Genomic DNA, 7,699 nt, shown 5'->3' with positions numbered 1-7,699 from the left:
GGATCCGGATCTGCAAATTGTTTTACATTGAGTGGGAGAAATTTTTAAATGAATATGAGAATCGGTTATCGCACATACACTTATACGGACAAGTGGGAGTTTGTTGAGTTGTGTCCTCCGGTTAGTGCGGATAACGTTATTACACATACACTTGTACGGACAAGTGGGAGCTTGTTGGGGCTGGTGTCCTCTACAGTTAGTGCAATAACATTTAAATCTCTAAAAGGATCAAAGGGTATACTTTTGTATTATTATCAGTTGGTCCACGTTTATCAATAACGGTTGGCTTGCTAGATAAGTTTGACGTTATTGTCATACAGATGGCGGTGATCAACTGGTCCCTAAAAGTCACACCTATAGGATACGTTTGAGAGATGTGACGGTATGAAAATACAGTCATGTTGATGCCAAAGTTGACTAAGCAGTTAGTCGGAGTCATTGACTAATAATTAGTCAAACGCGATGTTGAGATGATTATTTGATACGGATTAAATAATAATGGCTAAGGCGAATTAAGCAGTTAATTCGTAAATTAAATATAAACGATTATATTTAATTGATGTATATTGAATTAATTATACAATATTGTCTTTGTCGGACATGTATTAATATTTCAACTAATCCTTATTATTAGTTGATGTTTTAATAACCGATAACCGATGACGATTTATAATAAAAGCGTGTCATATACATTTAGCATTTTTCGACCCGGACCACGAGGTAAAATTAAGAGGAAGTGGAAGCCCACTTCCCCATGTAGGCTCACGGTTGGCCGAGCAACAAAAGAGAGGCACTCTCTCTTTTGTAACCTAATCATCATTCATTTGAAAGAAAACTAGGGTTTTGAAGAGCAATTTTCTCTGAAAAACTCAGATCTCACATCTAAAACTCACAACAATTCTCTCAATATTGCAAGGCAATTAGAGAATACATTCTAGCACAAGGGCATAGTCTCAGACGGTCTTGGGTGTATCGATTAGGAGGAAATCTACTTTGATTTCTGTTCTTAGGCCGCATCTCAAAGGACCCGAGGTTATTTCTTATGCTTTATCGTTTCTTTGTTGTTTTTCGTTTATGACAATGAATCGCATATTAAATTTACGTTATAGTCCTATAATTTAAGGGTCTTATACGGATATTACCCCTCAAGTGGTATCAGAGAGAGGCCACGTAAATTTTTCTATGTGATTTTCATCAAACGAATTTGAATCGATAATTTTGTTTGCATAAAATTTCGTGCGGCACAAATTTTTTGGTCTCGGCATTTTTTTTTGAAACCGTGCGGCCATTGTTTTTCCTCGGCCTGTTTTCTGATTTTTTTTTGCCTAGAATTGCGTGCCACACAATTCATGCTGGATCAGACGATCTTTTGTTTTGTTTTGTTTTCAATTTGTTCTTTGCATATTGTTCTTGTAATCGATATTCATTACAATATGTTAAGATCCTGTCAATTGTAATTTTGTTTTAATCCGGATTATGTTCAAATTGCAACTGGGTTTTAACAAATCGATCTTGTTTTTGTTTGTTGAGGCTCTCGTTTTTTGTACCGCTGGAATTTTTTTTTTGCCTTTGAGCTCTCGGCAATCAGCTTCAATATAAAAAAAAAACAATTTTTTTTGGGTACTGTTCACGGTCAGACGTGAAGAAGAAAAAAAAAAAATTTGAGTGTTTTTTTTTTGGCCTTAACATGTGCATAATACGGATTTTATGCATTCGCTTGATAGTGAAACGGTTCACTCACGTACCATTTAGTTATTTTAAAGCGATTTAAAGTAACGGATTGTAATGAATTAAAATTAAGTTGATTAAAGCGGTTTTGTCACATAATTTTAATTATTAAAGGTGGTTTGGATAAATTTAACATAATTACGGAATTATGTCACGAATAAATTTTATTTTAGTTGATGCATTTTATTTCTCGTTATTTTGTATGTTTTGAATGCTTACATTACGTATTTATTTTTTTACAAACGGTTGTAACTTAGTGTGGCCTTAGTAGAACGTGTTACCTTAATAATGGAACACGGTCTTGGTTGTATTTTGAGATCTCGCATCTCCATTTTGTTTTTCTTTATTACAGTTTTTATTTAGAATGTAAATAGGTTTATATTTTGTAAATTTTAATTGTAATTTTGAGAAGACCAAAGATGGAGACCGGATGCTCACTCATTTGCATGAAAAAGATGGAACATCAAGACAAGCTTCTCGGGTCCAACGGTAGATTCCAAAGTTGTATTATGTTCTTTTTACTAGGATAGGCCACACTAGGAATTTTTATTTACGTTTTGCATTCTTTTATTTATTTTATCGTAACGATAGATTGCATCATATTCCGCCTAAAAACCAAACCACCTAATAATTGCATGAAAACTGACTCATATAGAGGTCACGCGTTAGTTTTCTTTGATATACAGATATCACACGTTTTAATTAAGCCATCACCTAAGTCAATTCATTCACGCAATGCTAGTTTTTCGTTCACTTAAAATGAATTTAAACTAAGCTGATGGGATCTTCCTCGTATAAACAAAAATTGAGAACAGTCTTTATAGGTCGAACTCCAATGAATCCCTTCTTCGTCGGTAGGCATAATATGACCCCTTCTACGTCGGGTAAGTTGGAACTGATTGACTTATTTTATCTCAACACTATGGTCACTCTACGATCCTGTGATTATGGTGGACTATAGATAGGATTTACGGAAATCTATCGACCAAGAGTTCTTACGGAAGAACTAGCTAAACAGTTGGCTTATCAATTTACGGAAATTGAGTCTTGGGATCACTTGTATTATTCTTGAGGGAGATCAATTATGCAAGTGCAATGAGTCTACACGATTAAAATGAATTTTTAATAGACTTAAATCACCTCGATGAGTTGCTTATTTCGTTTTGTTTTTCCTTTCTTTTTTCAGTGTAGATCACGATCAATTAAACTGCTAATAACAAAATGGCTGGCCGTGCTGACGACCCAATGCCAAGTGCCACATTGGACCGCGAGTCCTGGCTTCGGATCTTCATGAATCAGATGAATCAGTCAACTCGACTGAAAAATGATGGATAAAATGCAACATGTTACGTTTTTCCTTAGTCATAAAGTATGTTTTAGTAATTATTCACTAATTAAGTCACTATTTATGCTATTTTTCATCAAAAATTCATAAATCATGCATGAAGACTTCATTATAGCCTATTAATTTACACATATCTTATAAAATTGCATGTGACAATATACTAAATTTCGATGACCAGATTCGAAATATTTCTCATATTAACCTATTTTTCATTTAAATTCGTTTTTTATCATGAAAAATCCATATTTCGAGCATAAAAACTCCAAAAATTCTGAAAATTTCCAGATCATCTAAAAATAATATATGTGAAAACATATCCAAAAACCACTGAAAAATTCGAAGTTTAGCTAATTTTCGTCCAAAAATGACATTTTTATCATAAAAATCACATTTTAATGCTAATATTATATAAAATGAACAATAAACATCCATAAATTAACCAAAATATAAATACATTTTAGGATCAGAAACTTTAACATGCAAAATTTATTTCGTGATATATCATAATAACACAAATTTACAAGTTTTATATGTTAATCGTATAACTCGGAAAAACTATAACCGATTTGCATGCAAATAACCTAAGGCTCATGATACCGCTTGTTAGAAATCTATATCTCATTACTTAACATATTCATATATGTTATAATTAATTTAGTCATAAAATTAATTACAAATCTTATGCATGCAAACTAAAAACAAAAATGAGAAAATCGATTTCTCACCATCTAAAATTCGGTCATCATATGGGCACCAACAAGATCTCCTTCTTGTTAGTTAATGAGCTTTCCAATAATGGATGAACATTCATGACATCAAAATAGAAGCCCTCCAATTAGTAGCACCCAAGACTATCCCAAAATCCCACAAACTAATATGTACTAGATATTTGTAATGTGGTTTACCTTAAAATCGATTACTAATACTCATATACTACTACTAGTATTATTAGTGATTGATACGAACAAATTAGATTCATAAAAGTGAATTTTATGAAGAACAAGAGAGAGAAGGTATTGTTTTTGTTAAACATAAGAAGAATGATAAAAATTGAGAAAAACTCTCTCAATACTCCTCCTAAAAACCAGTGGCTTCATATGGTCTTATGACCATTTTTATTTTTCTTTTTGTCTTCACAAGACAAATGTGTAAGTCCTTTTTCATGGTCATGTCACTATCAAGGGTTATGGACAAATGAATATGACAAATGGAAAAAGACAAAACTTCTCATATAGCCCATAAATTTTCGGTTTCTATAGTGTAATATGGAGTCCATTTTATTTTTGTCAATTGTACAATTGTATGTCATGTGACATGTGACATGTCTTATGTCATGTTTTAATTTAAAATGCATATTTAACAAATTAAATATCATTTACAAATTAAATAAATCATATTTAACAAATTGACTAGTAATTTAAAATTACTTTCTCATAAAATGGTCATATAATTACTAGTTAGTATAATTCACAACATCTTGTAATTATAACTAACTTATCATTCTCATCTCGCGTGTTTCGCAAACACCGATTAATTTTAGTAATATAACTTCTTAAATTACTAAATAAAATCTCATTTAATCACATTATAATAAGATGTCATTTCTCTCTCTTATAATAATTTGTTCAATTTTAAGGAATTAATTAATCTGTATCGTCATACAATTAATTACCTTTTCAATTAAGGGAATCGTCCTTTAGGTGTGACCTCAAGGGATCAATTGATCACCACCGTCGCACGACAGTAATGTCAAACTCTAGCCAGCCAATCATTACCGATATGTGTGGACCAGTTGACTATATATGTAATTTATCATCCCTTTCGTATTCTTGGTATGAGATTTAAATATGTGATCAATATGATCAACAATTGTGATCGCATTATTGTCGGGGACACTTACTCCAACAGTTACACTTACGTCGGTCACTCGCCATAACCAAACATGTAAGTATGAGGGTGTAAAAATCCTCTTTCATTATGTTTTCATTTGTTTCATGACTCTAACATGCTAAAACATGCATAACATGAACCAAAACATGGAATAAACGAGCCAAAACTGATTTTTGGTCTGAGGCAGAAGCCCCTTAGGTCACCAACAAGCTCGCGCCTAAATGGGGTATTCAGACCAGAAATCAACCGTGTTTGTTCTCGTCTTTTCCCTTAATCCATTTTTCATATTTGTAATCGGTTTTCACCATTTCAAGTATTTTCGAACCATTTTTATTTCATTGCACATGTTTTAGCCATAAAGCATTTTTCACCCTTGGTTCCTCATACCATGACGGTTAAATCCGTGTTTCGGTGATAATATTTGGTTAATGACATTTAGAAGGTATTTTAAAGCCTTTTATTTCATTTCTTCACATTTCCAAACAAACATATTAGTCACCAACACAAAGTCATCCTTGGTTCTACATACCATGCCGGATTTTAACCCGGGTACGATGACAAGTATCGACTAATTACATTCAAAATGGACTTAAAACAATTAGTCCATAATCATTTTTCAAAACTATTCATGTCAAGTTTGTCAAATCGAACCCGACACCGAATATTATCAAATAATGATGATTATTCGAGTCTAGTTCTTCAAATCAACAAATGCGATCTAAACAACCCCTTCAAATCAAACCGGGTTCAAATACCCAATTTCAACACGTTTTATAACGTTTTCTAATTAGTCAGAACACGGCATACAACCGTTGGCTAACCCGCGCCTAAACAGGCTCTCCATTTCTCATTTTCAAAACCAGAGGGAGGCCCCTTACACCGCCGGCTGGCTCGCGCCTCTTATAGCCGTCTGGTACAGGGCATGTTCCCTTCCAGCATTAGTCCAGGACGATCCCGACTCCGGTTAACCCGGATACAGGACGGATCAGATGACTATTCGATTATTCAAAACCACATTTGCAAAATGCCTTATTAAGATAAATGGATCATGTTATGCACCCTAAACCTAATACGGTAAATGGATGTTTAATTTCCGTCTTGCATGCAAATCAACCATTAATCCAAATCGACATCTTATACTTGATACTTGGATTAAATTAACCGACTTAGAAAGCTCTCACATGTTAGGTTTAAATTATTGGATGCGCATTCATGCATTTAAACCGTTTTATCAACTTTTGCATTCAACCAACCAAGATCGATCAGTAGGGGCCGCTAAACGCGGGCGGGATTGGGTGTCTAATTAAAGGGCTTCCCAATACGTACCTTCACCTCTTACTCAGAAACTTTGGATAGTGGACGACCTTATCCAGGGCGTAGGAGAGTCATTCTAGAGATAGGATGCTAAAGAGGGACGATTTCCTTATCTTTAGTACCTATGTCAAACACTGCTTTGTGCTTCGATTTGACCGAGGTATAAAGTGGAATTCGAACGGGTTCCAGGCATCCCACAAATGCTTGGTGGCGACTCCAAACATCTCTAATCGTTTCGAGACACTTACCGAGACGAAACCGACCGATCTAAAATGATCCGGTCGAAAGCACCCTTACGCCGCAGAGCGTGGCTTTCAAAAGACCGCTGCATGTCCACAGATTAGCTTGGCGTGCAGGTGGCCAGTGACTACGGATTGGTAGGTGGCCCAAATCCACAGACCGAGACGTGGCCCATGTCCACAGAAGGGGATAATTGCCGACTTGGCGCAGAAGCGATCTGATCAGAAGGAACGCGTGGTGGAGTTGAAGGATGAGCTTGCTCTCACCAAGAAGAAGTTGAAGGAAGGAGCTGATCAGCTGGCCCGCACTCTGGAGGTGTGCAGCACCTTCTCTAACTCCCTCAAGCGTTCTGATGAGAAGATTAGTGAGCTGATCTCCCTGGCCACCAATGTTGTTGCATATGCTACCTGGCGGGGAAAAATCAGCGGGATGCGTGCTACTCTTGAGGAGGCTCCTACCCAGCAAGCTGTAGAGGAGAAGGAGAGACAGCTGGAGATGCTCTACCCCACCCAACCTGATCTGAGTGCGCTGATGCCTGAAGTTGGGGAGGTTAATTCTCCTGCACCGGCTGAGCAGGCTGCTGGTGGAGATGCCGGAATGTCCCAGGATGCTACTGACGGAGCTCAGGAAGCTATGGCAGCTGAGGATGTGCAAGCTAGTGTGGTACCTGAAACAGGGGGTCAGCAGGCAGAGGAGGTGGCAGAACTGGAGGTCATTAATATGACCGATAATTAATTATTTTTTTTATATTTAATAAACTTTTTGGCAGTCTGGCCCAGAGGTGGCAGACTTGTAAGTTTTTAAACTCTTTTTGGTTGTTCCGCCAGGGTGTCGGTTGAACTCAGGGGTCGTGTTTTGGCCATGTTTTGGAATGCCCCTTGCCTTAATTTCTGGCAAGTTTCAGCTTATATTCTGTGTGCGCGTTTTTAGGTTTCCTTAGTTTAGGAAGTTGCCGTGTCAGCCTGCTGGTTGATTTAGGCGAGTCTTGTCATCCTGAAAAGGCTGACTTTCTGACTCAGCTAGCTGCCGTTTCAGCCTGATAGCTGATTTAGGCATATGCCGCAATGTAAGGAGGAGTGGCCGTGTCAGCCTGAGAGGCTGATTTAGACCAGTCTGGCCAGCCTGAAGAGACTGATCCAGACTAAGCTAGCTGTCTTGTCAGCCTGATGGGTGATTTAGGCG

This window comes from Silene latifolia, chromosome 1 (genome assembly GCF_048544455.1).
Source record: "Silene latifolia isolate original U9 population chromosome 1, ASM4854445v1, whole genome shotgun sequence".
NCBI classification, from domain to species: domain Eukaryota; kingdom Viridiplantae; phylum Streptophyta; class Magnoliopsida; order Caryophyllales; family Caryophyllaceae; genus Silene; species Silene latifolia.
The sequence above is the reverse complement of the archived record's forward strand: the minus strand, read 5'-3'. Positions refer to the sequence as shown.